The sequence below is a fragment of the Plecotus auritus genome (assembly GCF_963455305.1).
Source record: "Plecotus auritus genome assembly, chromosome: 4".
Taxonomy (NCBI): Eukaryota; Metazoa; Chordata; class Mammalia; order Chiroptera; family Vespertilionidae; genus Plecotus; species Plecotus auritus.
Genome location: NC_137775.1, coordinates 112,942,614 through 112,961,780, shown reverse-complemented (window position 1 = coordinate 112,961,780; position 19,167 = coordinate 112,942,614). Strand labels below are relative to the sequence as shown.

The following is a 19,167-nucleotide window of genomic DNA, read 5'->3' as shown; positions in this document are numbered from 1 at the left end:
AGTGTGCTTCAGGTTGATGGGGATTCAGATATGATTGCCAGTCAGCCCTGCAACAGGAGAGGTCTCAGCACAGGAACAATGACCCCTGAGAACACCTCCTTCTGGTAGAATGCCACCTCCAAGTTCCTGCCCTGATGCCAGATAATTCAGTTCTTCCCTGTATGTATCTGGGTCCCCTACCCCTCCTGGTGCTGGAGCTCAGAAGAAGTGAGTCTGAGTAAGTTCATACCTGGCCCTTTAATAGGGACAGCTGGGTTTCCAGCAGCCTCCATGTTCCTCAGCCACAATCCCTGCTGGTTTTTACAGCCTGAAATTATGGGGACTTCTCTTCCCAGCTCTGGGACCCTGGGTGGGGGGTCTGGTGTGGGGCTTGGACCCCTTGCTCCTTAAGGTGGCCTCCACAGGGACAATCTCCCTCTGGATTAAAAAAATGCCCAAGTGGGCTCTGGACCAGCCCAATTCTGTGCCTCCACCCCTCCTACCAGTCTCAATGTGCTTTCTTCTTCGCTAGTTGTAGGACTTCCATTCAGCCAGCTTTCAAGTGGTTCTGAATGATGGTTGTTCTGTATTTTAGTTGTAATTTTGATGTGTTGTGGGAGGCGAGGAGTACCAGCGTTTACCTACCTGCCATCTTCAGAAAGCTTGCCTATTAAGTCTTTACATAACTGCGGTCTTCACTGGGGACAAGACTAGAACTGAAAAATAAGATGACTTAATATTTTCCTTTTTCTTCTCTTCAGCCTTTTATTTTTGTGGATATTTATTTATTTTATTTTTAAATAGATCAGTTATTTAATTAGGTTCTTTGTGAAAAATTTAGAACACCAGCTTGTGAGGAGATAGCTCATTTGTGAAAGCAAACACAGAGTGGAGATAGCCCTGGCGCTGAGGAATAGCATTGACTTTTGGCAGAATTAGTGAGTTCATGGCTTTCTGATCAACAATGTGTTACTCTGTAATCTTGTACTTCTCTTTCTCTATGGGAAAGAGCTCACCCTCCTGGTGTCTGGGCTCGCATAGCTGTTTCTTGGCGTAAGCATCAGTGAGAAGTTTGGGGATTCTCACATATTAATATAAACTCTGGTGGAGGTGGCAATGATGCATTATTGGTGTGCTCCATGTGGAGGAACACAATTAACGGATAGAAGCCTGGTCACAAGTAGCAGGCCACTGCTCAGCTGTTTCAGGAAAACCACCCTCTTGCCATTGTGGCACTCAGTGAGGATAACCAGAATGGTCCCGGAAATGATGCTGGTCTGAAGTTTTCTCATATGCTGACTGAAGGATATCTTGCCATGGCTCAATAACTTTCTTTTTAAAATATATATATATATTTATTTTATTTCAGAGAGAGAGAGAGAGACAGAAATATCATTGATAAGAACCACTGATGGGCTACCTACTGCATCCGCACAATGGGGATCTACCCCACAATCTGGGCATGTCCCCCAACCTCTTGGTTCATAGGTAGATGTTCAACCACTGAGCCATGCTGGCCAGGGTTAAATAGCCTTTTAATGAAAAACTATCCAACTGGGTTCACTGATCTTCCCACCATTGCATATTGGTTCACTTTTCAAGAATTTTATACCTCAAAGAAAGCATTTCAAACCCAACATTAGTGTATCTCAATAACTTTCAAGGCATATCTTCAGTAGGATAATATCTAGGCATTTTTTTTGAAATTCGGTACCACCATGCTTGTAGCCACCTACTGGTTTTGTGACAGTAGCAAGAACTTTCTCCTTTTCCTTTTAAACCCAGGATTTAGATGCTGAATACTTCCTCTTTTACGTGGCCGTTGGGGAATACATAGCCAACCAGGAATACCTACCAATTCCTTTGGCTAGGACAGGGTTTAGGCTGCAGTGGAGTTTCCCCTTCTTAGGTGTCCTGAGGTTACTCTTCTTAACCTTGCCACCAGCATCAACCTTCTTGGTTTCAGGTTTTTTCTCCTTAGTATCCAGCTTCTCAGTTCCCCGCCTCCTCTTGCAAGATGGGAAAGAGAAATAAGGTCCTTGTGGATTTTTATTTTAAAAGCCCAGTTTTGACCAATACTAAGCAAAAACTCAAGTGTTTTAAATTAAATAACAATGTTTTCCAGGCACAAAGAAACTATAATCTGAATGACCATACATTGACTTTTTTCCAGTTTTTATTTATTTTTTTATCAAAGAACTTCCAAAAGTTTTAAGAGAGACCCTTAATTCATTCTTTTACCCCTTCTATTTATTATTGCATCTCTTACTTGCTTGTCATTATGCAATGATTACAAAGCCACAATACCCTCCTGTCCTCAAAGAACTTCTAGCACAGGAGTGGACTGTAAACATACAAAACAAGTAAACCATCGATTAGGACAGGTATTATGTTAGAATCATGCTCAGCACACACAAGACCACCATTTGTTCTGGGACTCAGGAAAGGTTCATCAAGCAGGAGGCAGGATAACAGTGAGAAGAGCACTATTTAAGTAGAAATGGTGATTCACTTAGGCAGTCGCAAAAGGAATAGAGGGCGGAAGGGAGCCATACAAGAAATCTTATGAAAATAGAAAAGAGGCAGCGGAAGATAAGGAGATTTGGAGTGAAAAATAATTGATCCACATACTTTTATCAGGTTGAATTTTACAAGTCTGTGAGATAATCAAGGTCTGTGAGACATGCATATAGATAATGACATATCCAGGTGGAGAGCTTTAGAAAAAAATGTTGGGTTGTAAATATAGATGCAAGTCTCTGGAATATAATCATAGATAAAATTGGTACACTGAGAACAAAATCATTATATAGTATATATGGAAGAGAGGAATGAAAACTCTCTCTCCAACCTTTTTGAGCAAAGGTATAGCTATAGAATTATGACAATTTATTGTGAGATTACTTTATAATCTATGGTGTGGAAGAATGAAAAGTATTTGTCTGTCTCTAAATGACTTATTTCGCTAAGCATAATATTGTCTAGGTCTATCCATGCTGTTGCAAATGGCAAGATTTCATTCTTTCTTATGGATGAGTAATATACCGTTCTATACATGTACCACAGTTTTGTTTTGTTTTATCCACTCATCTATAGATGGGCACTTGGGTTGCTTCCATACAGTTTAAGGACTGTTTGAAAGAGGTAAAGGGTTAAGAAGTATAAATTGGTAGTTACAAAATACTCGTGGGAATGTAAAGTACAGCAGAGGGAATATGTCCAATAATACTGCAATAACTATTTATGGTGCCAGGTGGATACTGGAAATATTGGGGGTCAGAGGTAACACTTTATAAGGTATATGATTGTCTAACTACTATAATATATATTTATTTTAAATATATATTTAATTTTTCAAGAAATATTTATATAACTCAATAAATATCTCTTAAATAAATTAATGACTTAAGAAGTCTTTATTTTATTTTTTTTTTATTTTTTTCTTTATTGATTAAGGTATTACATATGTGTCCTTACCCCCCATTGCCCCCCCCCACCCCATACTCATGCCTCATGCCCTCACCCCCCTGGTGTCTGTGTCCATTGATTAGGCTTATATGCATGCATACAAGTCCTTTGGTTGATCTCTCCCTCTTACCCCACCCTCCCCTACCTTCCCTCTGAGGTTTGATGGTCTGATCGATGCTTCTCTGTCTCTGGATCTGTTTTTGTTCATCAGTTTATGTTGTTCATTATATTCCACAAATGAGTGAGATCATGTGATATTTATCTTTCTCTGACTGGCTTATTTCAAAGAAGTCTTTAAACATTAGTTTCTTTAGACATAAAATGGACCAAATAACCCATAAGCACCTAAATTCTATAAGTTTGTAGTAACTAATATATAACATATATAAAGCCCTGTGAAGTATCTGGCCAATAAAGTAATAAATATTGCTTCTCATACATTATGTTTTCTTGACTTTTCTTAATGGTTCAAAGATTACACCTCAAGAAGAGTCTAAGTATGATTTTTTAAATGGAGAAATACATTATTAAATGGAATAAGCCCAAGATTTCAAGTTTAATAAAGATGAGGCTTTCATTTTGTTCACTATTTATCCCTAGCACAAAGGCTTAGTCCTATAAATATTTGTCAAATAAGTTGATTAAAATATGCTTTGAAGAAAATTCTCATTTAAAGTGGTAATTTAGCCTGACTGGAAGCAAAAATATTGCTTAACTTTAAGGTATATTTTGTTGTGTCTTCAAGCAGTTTATTTATGATCTTCATACTTAATATATTCTGTATCATTTTATATGAGTAGAAGAGACTTTGGCTTCCAGTACCTACTATTTCAGATCTACAATGTTACTGTACCTGTATAGATATGTTCAATAAACCTTTAAACCATCTTTATACCTTCTTTTAATACCAGAGGGAAATCACACTTATATTATCTGGGAATAGCTCATATTTGTGTTCTTGACTCATTCTTACAATTTCTTTAACAATACCCTTTAGCTCAGTTTTGTTTCAATGTATTTCAGAAAATGAAATACTTTGACAGGGAAAAATATAAATTTTAAGACATTAGACCTTTTCCCCATGTCCTTTTTAATAGAGTGAATCTCATACACTTATAAAAGTTATAAGTGTATAAATATTATGAACTTATGCATAATATGTAAGTCTTCTTATAAAGATGAAAACAAAAAATGGTTCAGTTACTAAACTCATGTGGCATCTTCTGTTATAAATGGTATGCATTTTTATTTGTGAAATGCATTATTTTGAAAAAACAGTGAGAAAACTAAAATGTCAAGTAAGTGAACCACAAATAGACAATAGTCCTATTTTTAAGTGTCAAAAAAAAAATCTGATTAAACATTACTACCCCTGCATTTCTTTCATATAATGCTGCCTATTGGAAATGTTTGGTTGGTTATATAGATATCAACAGCTTCTTAAACTGTAAAAGTAACTCATGTTATTATATGGAAGTATGTGAGGATTCAGATAATTTAAAGAAAACATCCACATATTTTATATATGCTGAATCAGCTGGCTCTTCCATGGAAAATTGGCTGTGTATTTTCTTAATTCACTTTCTATTTTTCTAATTCTTATTTATATACTAGTGTAGCCCATCATGCGATATCGTGCTCAGTAGGCCACTCGCCGCTTCCATGCGGCTTCTGTGGGAGCCAGGAGGGGCCCACGCCGATTCCCCAGAAGGGAGCTGCACTGCTTCCATGGGAGGCAAGCCTGCTGTCTCCTCTCCCAGTCTGCACTTGGCTACAGAGGCTGCGGGCTGGCCCCCTGGCTGGGCGTCACCGTGGCGATGAAGCAAGCGTCTGGTCCTGGCCACTCTGCGCCTGCTGCCCAGAAGCCCTCCATTGCCATGGCGATAAAGCAAGCATTCCACCAGGCTGCTCACGCTGCCTGCTCTCAGCAGCAGTCCCCCCAAGACTGAGGGGACTGGGCACCGCCATCTTGTGGCTATGGGTGCCGCCATCTTTTGCAATGGAGTTATGGTTAATTTGCATATTACCCTTTTATTAGATAGGATATTTATTTATTTATTTATTCATTTAGTCACTTTCCAAATATTTAAGCATCAACTATGTTCAAGGCACAGTGGAATTCATTTTGAAGAGTAAAGAGAAAGCAGGGATGGCAATATCAATGTCCAATAGAGTAGAAAAAAAAGCAAGAAAACTTAAACTGGACCAAGAGGGTAGAAAAAATATACATTCTATAACAAAAAAATAATGATCATGAAACTTTACAAAATGAATAAAATGTATGTATAAAGAAAACGGTATTATAAATACAAAGTAAAACTGACAGAAGCACAAGTGTTGGTGAATATTTCAATATGGCATTAAGTATCAGCACTTATACATCAAATGTATAAGAATGAACAAAATAAGCCAGTCAGAGAAAGACAAACACCATATGATCTCACTTATATGTGGAATCTAATGAACAAAATAAGCTGATGAATGAAATAGGAAAGGAGGCATGGATATACTGAACAGACTGACAGCTGTTGGTCATATATATGTGTGTGGGTATATACATACATACATATATATATGTGTGATATGTGTGTGTGTGTGTGTGTGTGTGTATATATATATATATATATATATATATATATATATGCAGGCAATAGTGTGGTGATAGTGAGAGGGAAAGTAGGGTGTGGAGTAGGTGGAGGTGGACAAAGGGAGGGAAGAATGGGGACGGGCAAAAACTTTGCTTGGGGTGATGGACTCACAATGCAGTGAGCAGATGTTTTATTGATTTGTGCATTTGAAACCTGTATGGTTTTGTGAACCATTGTTACCTCAATAAATTCAATTTAAAAAAATAAACAAAAATATTTGATAAATAAAAACATGATTAAAATTTATACATATATAAAATCTGTATCAAAAGTCCTATATTTTATAAAATGTACCCATTGACTAGCATTCATTATTCTTTTATAATATTGAGTATGTCATAGGACACTAAAATTTTTTCAAAAATTTTCAAAAAAGCCAATAAATTAATACATATTACTTTTCTTACATTCATAGACCAAATATGTGTATACCATAAGAAGAATAAAAACCAAGAATTCTCTACTCAGTTAAAAATTATAGATATTTTCTTAAATAAGTTTGGGAGTAAACAGGGAATATAGATAATATAATATTGTGATAGCTATGTATGATGTCAGATGAGTACTAGACTTACTGGTGATCACTTTGTAAGTTATAAATGTTTAATCACTATGTTGAACACTTGAAACTAATATAATATTGCCTGTTAACTGTAATTTAAAAATTAGAAAACAAGTAAATAAAAAAGAAAAAGGAAATCAGAACTGTCCAGCAAAGAACAACCTAAGGAGACATAACAATTACATTTAATGTTTCTTGCATGTGGCATCCAAAAAAGGGACATTAATGGGCAAACACTAAAAAAAAATCAGTCAATAATAATAGATCAATATTAGTTTATTAATTGTGACAAATATACTACAGTTATGGCATACATTAATAATAGGAAAACCTGAGTCAATTTTTCTTTAAACTTAAAACAAAAAGTTAAATTTAAAAAAAAAATCAGGTGAATTAGAACATAATGGAAACAAAAATGCTGTGTATCAAACTTTCTAGAAACAGAAAACACCATTGCTATGTATAGAAAATGTTCTAGAGACAAAGGAAGGATAGCACATGACCAAATTCAGTATATATAACCTAAATACTGAATCTGTCAATTCTACTCTCACCACCTCTCATAAAACAAACATACACACAACATGCTCTTTAAACCCTGACCTAGGTCACACTGCATCTGGCTCATTGACTCTGTTAGGCTCACAAAACAGTTACCTTGGTCTTCTTATACTGTCCAAACATCAAAAGAGCTTAATTTTTCCTCAGAAATTCTGTCACACACACAGATAAAAATTTCCAAGAAAAGAAGAAATGAATAATGGAGCAGAACATTATTTTTTTTTGTAAGTCCTTAGCAACACAACCTGAAAAGGGAATTGAAATATTATTACTATTTCTGTGCAGTATAATTTTATGCTTATAAATCTTAAGATAATACACTAACAAAAATTTAGTAAAAAAAAATAGTAAGTAATAAGATAAACATATGAAGTCCTATAGCTTTCCCGAGAACCAAGAATAATTAGTTCAAAAATGGAATGCAAAAACTCCTGTTCACTATAAAGAATCTCCTCCCTCCATTAAAAAAAAAAATCACTCCCACTCCATGCACTAGCCAAAGCATAAAAGCAACCTATAGGCATACAAAGATTTTATGTAGGTGCTAGATAGTCCTATCTAGAAATTCTACCCGAACCTCAAATTTAACAAGTCCAAGGTCAATTACATTAGGCAACAAATTTCTACTTATAAGTAACAGAAACCAGCCTGAGCTAGCTTAAGTACAAAGGAGTTAATTATAGGAATTCTGAGAAAGGAATGTAGTCACATCTCCAGAGTGAGAGGGGAGTGTATGTTTCATCTCTTGGTGTTTGTTTGTATTTGTATATCTTTTTCATTCTTCTTTCTAGAGAGTAACTCTCTAGCAACATCATTAGTCTACAAAGTAAGTAGATAAAAAGAGCTCTCAAATTCACATTTTAAGTGTCCCAGTCACAAAGACATTCACACTCTTGGTCACGATCTTAAATTATGGAGGCTGACCTCTAGTCAAATGAAAAATGGCTAAGTGGATAGAATCAGATTGCAAGCTGACTCAAGGTTCTATCTCTGTAAACATTCGTGGTGGGGGTATGGGAGTGACAGGGACAAATTATGAAAGAGATTGTGAACTGAGCTGACATGGCAATTGGTATATGTTATATAATCCCAAACTAAATGTTTGTATCCCAAATGAAACTACCCATCCCAAACTAAATGTTTGCACTCTGGGCCCTAATTTTAATAATGAAACTTTTTTTTCTGTTAACCTAAGTTTAAACATCTTTCATATCATAAGAGTCATCTATCAAATGTTTTTCACCTATATATAGACCATGTTATTCATGTTACCCCCTTTCACACCATTCCTCCTACCATGATTCCACTTTATCTCCACTGTGTCTTCATCTAAATTACTCCAGTAGTCTTAAAACAAGTCCTCCTGCCTCCTAACTTTTTCTACTCTGTGGCTGGAGCTTAATGGGTCAGGGAGAGGCTAAAAGATAATTCTGGAGAGGCAGAAAAGAGTCAAATTATCTAGGCTCTGTAAATTGGAATAAAGAAGTTGTGTATTATATTAAGCACAATGGGCGACTTCAGAATATTTCAGGTTTGGGAGTGATTTTAGTTGGGAGGAAACATAGAATTAGGGAGAGCAGTAATGAGAATAATAGTGGTGGCTTGGATTGGGCTGATAGTAATGGAGCTCATCTGATTATGCCATTTCCTACTTTAAGTCTTTTAATGGTTACCCATTGTCTACAGACTAAAATAAAAATTTTAACATGGCTTCAAATCTCCTTTTACAGTTTTACTTTCCATTATCTCACTAGGTACCCATTATTTTAATCACACCAGATTTCTCATAATCCTTGAGCTCACCACATATTTTCACAAATTTTTAGATGTGCACTCAGAATGTTAACATCGTCTCAAATGCCTTTATCAACACTCTATGCTAGTAACAATCCTCCTCATATCAAGGCCGATCATCTACATCACGCCATCTGTGGAGCTTTCCATTATTCTGTCAAACAGAATTAATTACTTAGCCCTCTGTAATCCCATAGCATTGTGCAAATCTTAAGTTCAATAGTTTTAACGTAGTAATAATTAGCATAGTTAATATTTTACCTTTATTGATTTTGGCTCCTTGAGGAGAAAAATTAGTAGTATTTGTCATTTAAAGCCACAGTTCTTTCTGCCTGGTATTCTTATAGTAGCTATTCATTTTTTTTTTTTTTTACTGAATTATATACAAAACAAAAAGATGGAAATATAAACATCCTTTTTTCCTACACTAGAATGAAAGCTCTTAGAAGGCAGAGGATGCCATTATCTTTGGATTTAAATCAGTGAAAATGGACACAAGAAATGCTTGCTTGTTGTAATGGAATATAAAAACTGAATTTGTTATCAACTCTATTCTACAATAAAAACACCATTTATGCCATTAAAATATCAGAAAAACATTAAAACCAAGGAGAATTAAATAGTTCTGAATCATGGGTCTCATTTTATCTAATTTCTATTACTCATTAACAAAATCATAAAATCATATGGAGTAAATTATAAATATCCAATCTACAAATACCTGAAATCTTTATGTGACTAATAAAAGAAGCATATGAATGTTACCAATAACTTGCAGGAGAATAATAATCAATAAGCATCTTAAATATTAAATTTAAAATAGACAAATATAAAAATAAACAAATACTGAAGTGATATTAACAGTAATATAAATATTTATGTAACATATACAGCTAGAAAGTCCTGACCATCAGATATCCAAACAAATTTATTTTTGAAAATCAACTTTGAAGAAAGTGGAAATGAATAAGGTTGAAGTAGAAAAGTCATTATTGCCTGAAAAGAGCTGTTTAAACTTAGAAAAACTATTTTTAAAGAAATATTTCTAGTAATATTTATAGCAAAACTAGGTATAGATCTTAGAGTTCTTGTATAAGAAATTTTCTTTTTAAATTTAACTATAATAATGATTAAAACAATTCCCACACCAACCTCTCATATTATGGTGCAAACAACACTCAGGAAATAAAGATATGTTTTAAAGAAACAAACAAAAATATATAATAAAAATGTATTGATTTTATATTTGAAGGACATAAATTCTTAAAAACAAGACATTTCATAGTTTATATCCACATTTTATGAATTTATTATTCTTTGATCAAAATCTGCATATACAAAATGCAAATATTTCAGGGTATTATAAGAAACAAATATTAAGTGAAAACAATAAAATACAGGGTGTCCCTGAAAAAAAATGTATACATACTTTGAATGGTTATAAAGTCAGTGTTTATTAACATATAGTTCATTTTAAAAATTTAAAAGACCCTACAGAAATGAATATTTTTTTTGGTCAATGCCTGTTTTAAAACTGATGACCTTTCTGGTCCAGGAACTGCTGATACCACGAGGCAATGAAATCACAAACATCAAGAATCATTTTGTTCAGTATTTGTGCATCCTCAATTTGTCAACTGTTGCTGGTTTTGTACTGTAAACTTTCTCTTTTTGTATCCTCATTAAAAAAAAAAAAAGACTAGTGGCATTTTAGGATAAATTTTCTTTGTTCAAAGCTTAGTCTGGTTTCCTCCATTATTTCAAATCAGTTAAACATGAAAAAGAGTAAAAATTAAGTGAGTTATCAGCTATTAAAGTGTGCATACATTTTTTTGAAAATAGTAGTATAGAATATAGCTGAGTACTTTAGAAATTGAAGAAAGTTATTTGTAACAATCAGATGATAAATATAAATGAAGAAGTAGAGATTTCCTTACCTCCTGCCCCCAAAAGTAAAACAAAATTATTTTCAATACTATTAGTTCCTTTCTTTTGCATCTACAGAAGCAAGGAAGACAATACATCTTTTAGAGTTTATTAAGATAATAAATAGCACAATTCCAACCTTGATCATATGAATATTTCATGAACAAGGTTTGAATATGGGGAAAGATTAAATGCTGCATTTATCTTCATACTAGATCTTGCTTTGAAGGTGAACAGTTGCTTTACACTCTTGTCTGTATTTGGCAAAACACACATAAAGTATATTTTGTTCTCCAAATCAGACATGCCACATATAGACATAAAAAGTTCCACATGAACATCACAGAATATGTGTTTTAAATAAAATTTTAAATTTGTTCAGACCTTACAATTCTATACAGAAGAGTTGTTCCTCGTAGAAGATTCGTGTAGAGATAATTTCTCCCTTTATTTTTATGTTAATCCTTACCTGAGGATTTTTTTTTTTTTTCCCATTGATCTTAGAGTAGAAGAAAGGGGAGGGGATGGGGGGAAAGGATAGAGAGAGAAAAAAACATTGACTCATGGATCACACAAGCCCTTAACCTGGCAGGAAACCTGCAACTCAAGTACCTGCCTTTGTCTGGAAATCGAGCCCTCAACCCTTTGGTGTGTGGGCCGATGTTCTAACCACTGAGCAAGGCTGGCCAGGGCCTTTTTTTCCCTTTTTCTTTTATTTTTTTTCTTTAACTTCTGAAACGAAAATGCTCATTTAACTATGGCAACATATCTTTTAACTATTTTGTTTATGCTTTTCTTGGCTGAGTAAGCAATCCCCATGTTCCTGAAATTCTCTCCAGCATTTGACGTTCACTGAAGTGGCAATGATGGATGAAGACAGAGTCTAAAAGCAGCTCTTTTTCACACACATTTTAACCAAACCAAATACCCAATTTCTTTTGTACATGCTTTTCCCTAAAATGGTGTGCTTCAGAACCAACAGCCACCACATCTAATTCATAAATATTTCCTACCAAAACAAAGGAAAATACCTACATATGTATAAAACATATAAAAAGGGAAGAGAAGTTCACCAAAGTTTTTGACATGAGACAAAACAACTATCATTTGCAGGGATTTTTACAAAGTACTAACTAGCAATAAAAGATTGTATCTATACATTTACTACTTGAAACTCATGACATCTGTCCTTATAAGAAAAGTCTCAATCACATTACTCATTTTAGTACTAAGTATTTTGTTAACCCAAAGACATATCTGGCAGATTAGTTACAATACAACATAGTGACTTATGTACTAGATATTAACACTTCTGAATGACAAAAAAAGTAAAATAGGAAAATACCGTCAAAAATATAGGACACGATTCTCCATCACTTTTAAAAATTAAACAACAAAAGAGCAATAGTTTGTCTCACTTGTGATAGTAGACTAATCAGTCAATCCACCTAACCATTAAGAAATAGTCATTAAATATTAACCTTTTGTCCAGCACTTTTTACAGAAGGTGAAAGTTTGAAAAATTGCATTTTGGACCATAAATACTAAGTTTCTAAAAGATGCTATTTTGGGGTAGACTATTTCTTAAAGTAGTGTTTGGTTCCCAGCAAAATTGAGAGGGAAGTACAGATGCTCCAGGACTTACAATGGGGTTATTTCCTGATAAACCAGTTGTAAATTAAAAATTTTCCAAGTAAAAAATGAATTTAACACACCAAACATCATAGCTTAGCCTAGCCTACTTCAACTGTGCTCAGTACACAACATTCAAAAACGCTGGCAACATAGTTCCCTGTAGTGGGTAGGTTGTTTTTCTCTCATGATCACCTACCTGCCTGCCTGGGAACTGCAGTTTGACTCACTGCTACTACCCAGCATCATGATAGACAGTTGTACAGCATACCACAAACGTGGGAGAAAGATCAATGCAAATAGTTTTCCCATCATCATAAATTTGAAAAATTGTAAATTGAACCCTCGTAAGTGGGGGACCGCCTGTACAGAGGTTTCCCATACGTTCCCTATCCCGCACATGAATAACCTCAACCATTTTCAACATCCCCCACCAGAGTGGCATTTTTGTTATAAATGATGAACCTACACTGACATATCATTACCACTGAGAGTGCAAAGTTTACCTAGGGTGTGTTATGGTGTTGTGCAGTCTATGGGTTTGAAGAATTTACACTGACATGTGTCCATCGTTATAGTATACAGGGTAGTTACACTGCTCTATAAGTCCTCTGTGTTCTGCTTATTCATCCTTTCGCCTATACCCCCGGCAATCACTGATTTTTTTTTTATTGTCTTTATAGTTTTGCTTTTCCAAAATGTCATATAGTTGGAATAGTGCAGCATGCAGACTTTTCAAAATGATTTCTTTCACTCAGCAATATGTATTTATGTTTCCTCCATGTCTACTGAGGGTTTTTAACTAATTTTTTAAAAACACTAAACAGTATTCCATTTATTCAATATACCACAATTTATTTATTTATTCATTCATCCACTGAAATATTTGGTTGCTTCCAAGTTTTGGCAATTATAAATACAGCTTCAATAAACATCTGTGTGCAGTTTTTATGTGGACATAAGTTTTCAATTCCTTTGAGTAAATACCAAGGAAAGTGCTAGGTCAAATGGTAAGAGTTATAAGAAACCACCAACTTTTCTTTCCAAGTGGCCATACCATTTTACATCCCCAATAGCAATGAATGAGAGTTCCCCTTGCTCGACATACTCATCAGCATTTAGTGCTGTCAGTTTTCTGAATTTTGGCTGTTCTAATAAGCATGTAGTGATAACTCATTGTTTTAATTTTCATTTCCCTGATGACATATGATGTGGAACATATTTTCATATGTTTATTTGCTATCTGTATATCTTCTTTGGTGAAATGTCTTTTAAAGTCTTTGGTCCATTTTTTAATTGGGCCGTTCATTTACTTACTGTTGAGTTTTAAGGGTTCTTTGTACATTTTTATAACAGTCCTTTATCAGATATGTCTTTTGCAAGTCTGTGGGGTTTCTTTTAATTCTCTTGACTGTGTTGTTTACAGAGTAAAAATATTTCATTTACATTAATTTTAGCTTATCAATTCTTTCTTTTACATATAACACCTTTTATACTGCAGCTAAAAAAGTCCCTGTCAGGCCTGGCTGGGTAGCTTAGTCAGTTAGAGTGTAGTCCCAATGTGCCAACATTGAAGATTCAATCCCCATCCAGGGCACATACAGGAATGCATAAATGAATGCATAATATGTGGGACAACAAATTGATATCCCCACCCTCTCTCATTCAACTGCTCTAAAACAAATCAATTAATCAATCAAAGTCATTGTCAAATATATTCTCATCTAGATTTTCTCCTATTCTATTTTCTGTTTTTTGCATTTTACACTTATACCTGTAATCAATTTTGACTTTATTTTTATAAAGAGTGTAAGAACTGTGTCTAGATTCACTTTTTGTATTCACTGGATGTCCAGTTGTTACACCAGTCATTGAAAAGACTCTCTAGTCTCCACTGAATTACCTTTGCTTCTTGGTCAAATATCAGTTGACTGGATTTTTGTAAGTCAATTTCTGAGCTTTGTTTTCCATACTATTGATCTATCTGCCTTTTTTTTTCCAATACCATACTGTCTTACTTACTGTAGCTCTATACTAGTAAATCTTAAAGTCAGGTAGTGTTAGTTCTCTGACTTTGTTTTTTTTTTTCAATATTGTGTTAGCTGTTCTGGGTCTTTTTCTTCATACCAGTGCCACAGTTGTGCAGAGCCTTCATGTCACATGGCCAGACCCTGGTCTATGTGGCCTGATGAATAATGCTGGCCTCGCTCTGATGAATCGCTGAGACCCGCCCCATCACCAAGGTCCACAGGCACACAGAAGTGATAGCTGACTTTCATGTACCTTGGCACTGTTGCTAAGTGACCTCAAACACAGCACTGGCACCAAGTCTGACTCTGTCAGTCTGGTGAACACCATTCTCCCCTACCTGGTGAATCACAGAGAGCCTACCTCAAGAAACTCACAGAGGCTCTTTCAGTAAATTAGCCTATCACACAGCTAAACCATGAATGCAGTTCTCAAGGAAATTTGGACCTTTTGCTGACCTGCCCCCAGGATCAGTACTGGTAGAAAATAGCTGTGGTGTGCAGCTGGACCCCTCCCATGAACACCCAGTAATAGCAGAGACAGACTGCAGATCACTTTATAATTCCAAATAGGTAGCCCAGGGCCTGTCACTGGTAACACCTGATAGCAACCAGCACTTGATCCCCTCCCAAAGTGTTCCAAAACCAACATACCAGGGATACACACTGCATTAGAGCATAATCAATTAGATCAATAAGCAGCACACACATTAGGGGGTCTCAATAGATACCAGAACCTATTAGGGCTTTGTGGAGCCAGCTCTAGCACAGCAACTCATACATTGGGTTTGGGGTCAATCCTCATAGCCAGCATAGGAGAAATCCCCACCCATGGAGAAGCAAACAGCAATCAAGACTAAACTATAGCAGGAGGGTTCACATAACCCACACAGGAAACATTTCTGGAGCACCTAGCTCCGAAGATTATGGAGACTGAGCCTCTGTGCCACACAAAACACTTGCTACATAAGGCCACCATACCAAGGCATAGCAGAGCCATCTAGTACACAGAAAAAAATACTAAGACATCCAAAGTGGGAATATAGAGAAACATGCCCAAAATAAAAGAAGAAAGTCCCAGAAAAAGAACTAAATGAAATGGAAGCAAACAAGATACAGAGTTCAAGAAAGTAATTATAAGGATGCTCAAGGAGCTTATCAAGAACATCAAAGGCATGAAAAAAAGTATAGAAACCATAAAAAAGAGTCAGTCATAAATGAAGACTACAATATAAGAAATGAAGAATACACTGGAAGGAATCAACAGCAGGCTAAATGAAGCAGAGGACTGAATCAGTGATTTGAAAGACAAGGTAGCAGAAAACACCCAATCAGAGCAGCATGAAAAAAAAGAATTAAAAAAATAAGAATAGTCTAAAGGAATTCAGTGAAAATATGAAGCATAACAATATCCACATCATAAGAATCAGATATAAAAGAAAGATACCAGGACTTTGAAGAAATAATGGCTAAAAACTTCCCTAACCTGGTGAAGGAAACAGACACACAAGTCCAGGAAGCATAGAGAATCTCAAACAAGATGAACTCAAAGAGGCCCATACCAAGACATATCATAATTAAAATGGCAAAGGTTAAAAACAAAGAGAGAATCTTAGGAGCTGCAAAAGAAAGACATCTTAGTCCAGACCAAATTCAAAAAGATTGAAATCAAGCATATTCTCCAATCACAACAATATGAAAGTAGAAATCAATTATAAGAAAAAAGCTGAAAAACATACAAAAACATGGAGGCTAAATAACATGTTACTAAACAATTAATGGGACAAAAATGAGATCAAGAAAGATATTGAAAGATATCTTGAGAGAAATAAAAATGAACATAAAACAACCCAGAACCTATTGGACACAGTGAAAGAAGTTCTAAGAGGAAAATTCATAGCAACACAGCCTACCTCAAGAATAAGAAAAAAATCTCAAATCATCAATTTAACCTTACACTTAAAGGAACTAGAAAAAGAGCAATAAACAAAGCCCAAAGTGAGTAGAAGGAAGGAAATAAATAAAGATTAGAGTGGAAATAAATGACAGAAAATAAAAATACAATTCAAAAGATCAATGAAACCAAGAACTGGTTCTTTGAAAAGATAAACAAGATCAACAAACCTCTAAACAGAAAAGATAAACAAGATCAACAAACCTCTAAACTCATAAAAAAACAACAAAGAGAACATAAATAAATAAAGTCAGAAATAAAATAAGAAAAGTAAAACTGACACCACAGAAATACAAAGGATTATAAAAAAAAGCTAGAGACCTGATACACAAAATTCATGCAAGAGTAGCCTTCCTTCACCCAGCTCTTGGCACCGGCTTCCCTCTGGCACTCGGGACCCAGGCTTCCCTCCAGCTGCCAGCAGGCACCAGAGACTCAGGCTTCTCTCCAGCGGCTGGCAGGCACCTGGGACCCGGGCTTCTCTCACAGCTCCAGCTTCGTCCAGAAGGTCATCCAGAAGTACATCTGTTCTAATTAGCATATTATACTTTTCTTATTATAGATATAACAAACAACTATATGCCAACAAATTGGAAATCCCTGAATAAAATGAATAAATTCCTACAACATACATTCTTCCAGAAGTTAATGAGACAGACTGAGAAATGCTGAGCATTCCAATTAAACTAATAAAATTGAAGTGGCAATAAAAAAAAAAAAAACTGCCATAAAATAGAAGTCCTGGACAATATGGCTTCACAGGTGAATTTTACCAAACATTTAAAGAAGAGCTAACACCTGTCCTTCTCAAAGTCTTCCAAAAACTTCAGGAAGAGTGAGGATTTCCAAGCTTATTTTACAAGGCCAGCATTACCCTACTTCTAAAATTAGGTAAAGATACTACAAAGAAAAAAAATTATAAGCCAATATTCTAGATGAATATCAAGTCTAACCACTAAACTACACACCTAAAATCAATACATAATAAAAATTTTAAAAATAAGTAAGTTAAATAAAAAAAAATGTACATATAGTGGATTAATGATATCTACTATTTTAAGGCATAATAGCTACATATTTGATAGTAGTAGAGGTGAATATTTCAAATAGTCTTTCTGATAACCAAATAATTTGAAAATATTTGTCAGAATTATTTATATTTTAAATTTTTTCTTCTTTATTTGTTGGTCATCAATCATCACCGCCTCCCCCCCCCCCACTCACACACACCTCTCATAGCATTTTTGTTTTGTTTTGTTTTTTTATATGTATGAGATTTAAAAAGGTGAAACTTACCTTCATTGGACTACTTTCTACTTACGATTTTGCTTTTTTTTTCACCCATACTCTACCCCCTCCTCTCTGGCAAACATCAGGTTGTTCTCTATATCTATGGGTCTGTTTCTGTTTTGTTTTGTTTTGTTTATTCATTTGTTATTGTTGTTGTGTTTTTCTAGACTCCACAATATAAGTAAAACCATATGGTATTTGTCTGTCTCTGTCTGACTCATTTCCCTTAGGCCCATCCATGAGTCCAACAACTCCCATTTTGAAGACTGCACATCATTTGCATAATCTGAAGCCTACCCTCTGATTTGGTCAGACGATCAGATAGTATTGTACTATACTAGAATAGTTTGATCTTTCCAATAACTAAATTTGTTGATATGAACCTTTTCTGATATGCCATCACAATAAATTAAGAAACATATAAGAAAAGCCCAGTGAAACATATTATTGCATTTAAGAGAATAGTATTATTAAAAGTGTTCATTTCACCATAACCTTAATACCCATGAGTCCACCAGTTTGCTATGATAGACACTGTGTGAATCATGTAAATTATCATATTTCTCTTGTGGCATCTGTGGTTAGGAAGAGCTCAGTTTGTGGTCCATCTCTAAGAAGTACATTGTATGCATTAACTGTGCTCCTTGTTTCATTTTAAATTTTACACTGATATTTGCCTTTTGCTCTATTTCTTCACTTCATAATTTTTGTTGTACTTATTTTTGTAACCACTTCACATCTTTTTTTTTAAAAAGAAAATACATTATTAAAGGGAAACAATAAGTGGATACTACTTAAATAAATAATCTATTTTTTAAATAAAATTTTGAAATATAAATAAAATGAAATCTAAAATACGTTATAAGAAAGGCTTGCAACTCTTTGTGTTGAATTACAACTGCAGGTAACATATTTTTAAGTGTTTATTAAAGAAAAAGAAAGCACAAATCTTCAGGAAAGTAAATGCATTAGGGACTAGAAAAGATAAAAATCAGAATGCTGTGTGGGTGTTTGGTGGGACTTTGCTTGAAGCACAACACTCCCTCCCCGCCCCCCCTCACCCCCGCCAGAGACACTAAATAAAGAAATAAAGGCTGACTGATTTGAAATATAAAACGTCACCTGGAAGGAGACTGAACCTCAACCCTAAAGTCAGGTCACAAACTCTGAATTTCTTCCAGGCTCACAATGATCCCACCATAACAAAATAATGGAATTGTTGCAGTCTGCCTATAAAATCTGTAACTATTTTAAAATTCTAAATAGTATTTTTATTTTTATGAATGATTACAATTAACAAGAAATTATCCTAAGTCCACATACCAA

The 19,167-nt window shown here is 34.8% G+C and overlaps 1 protein-coding gene and 1 pseudogene across 2 annotated transcripts in view; both read right to left on the bottom strand.

The window, feature by feature from the left end:
- The window catches only part of FOXP2 (forkhead box P2), a 751,705-nt gene that overhangs the window by 521,564 nt on the left and 210,974 nt on the right, over positions 1–19,167 (bottom strand). The window lies entirely within an intron of this gene.
- LOC308246995 (large ribosomal subunit protein eL6-like) lies at positions 817–1,674 on the bottom strand (annotated as a pseudogene). Its single transcript has 2 exons — positions 1,640–1,674; positions 817–1,311 (listed from the first exon to the last, which is right to left on the bottom strand). The product of its transcript is annotated as a large ribosomal subunit protein eL6-like (transcript).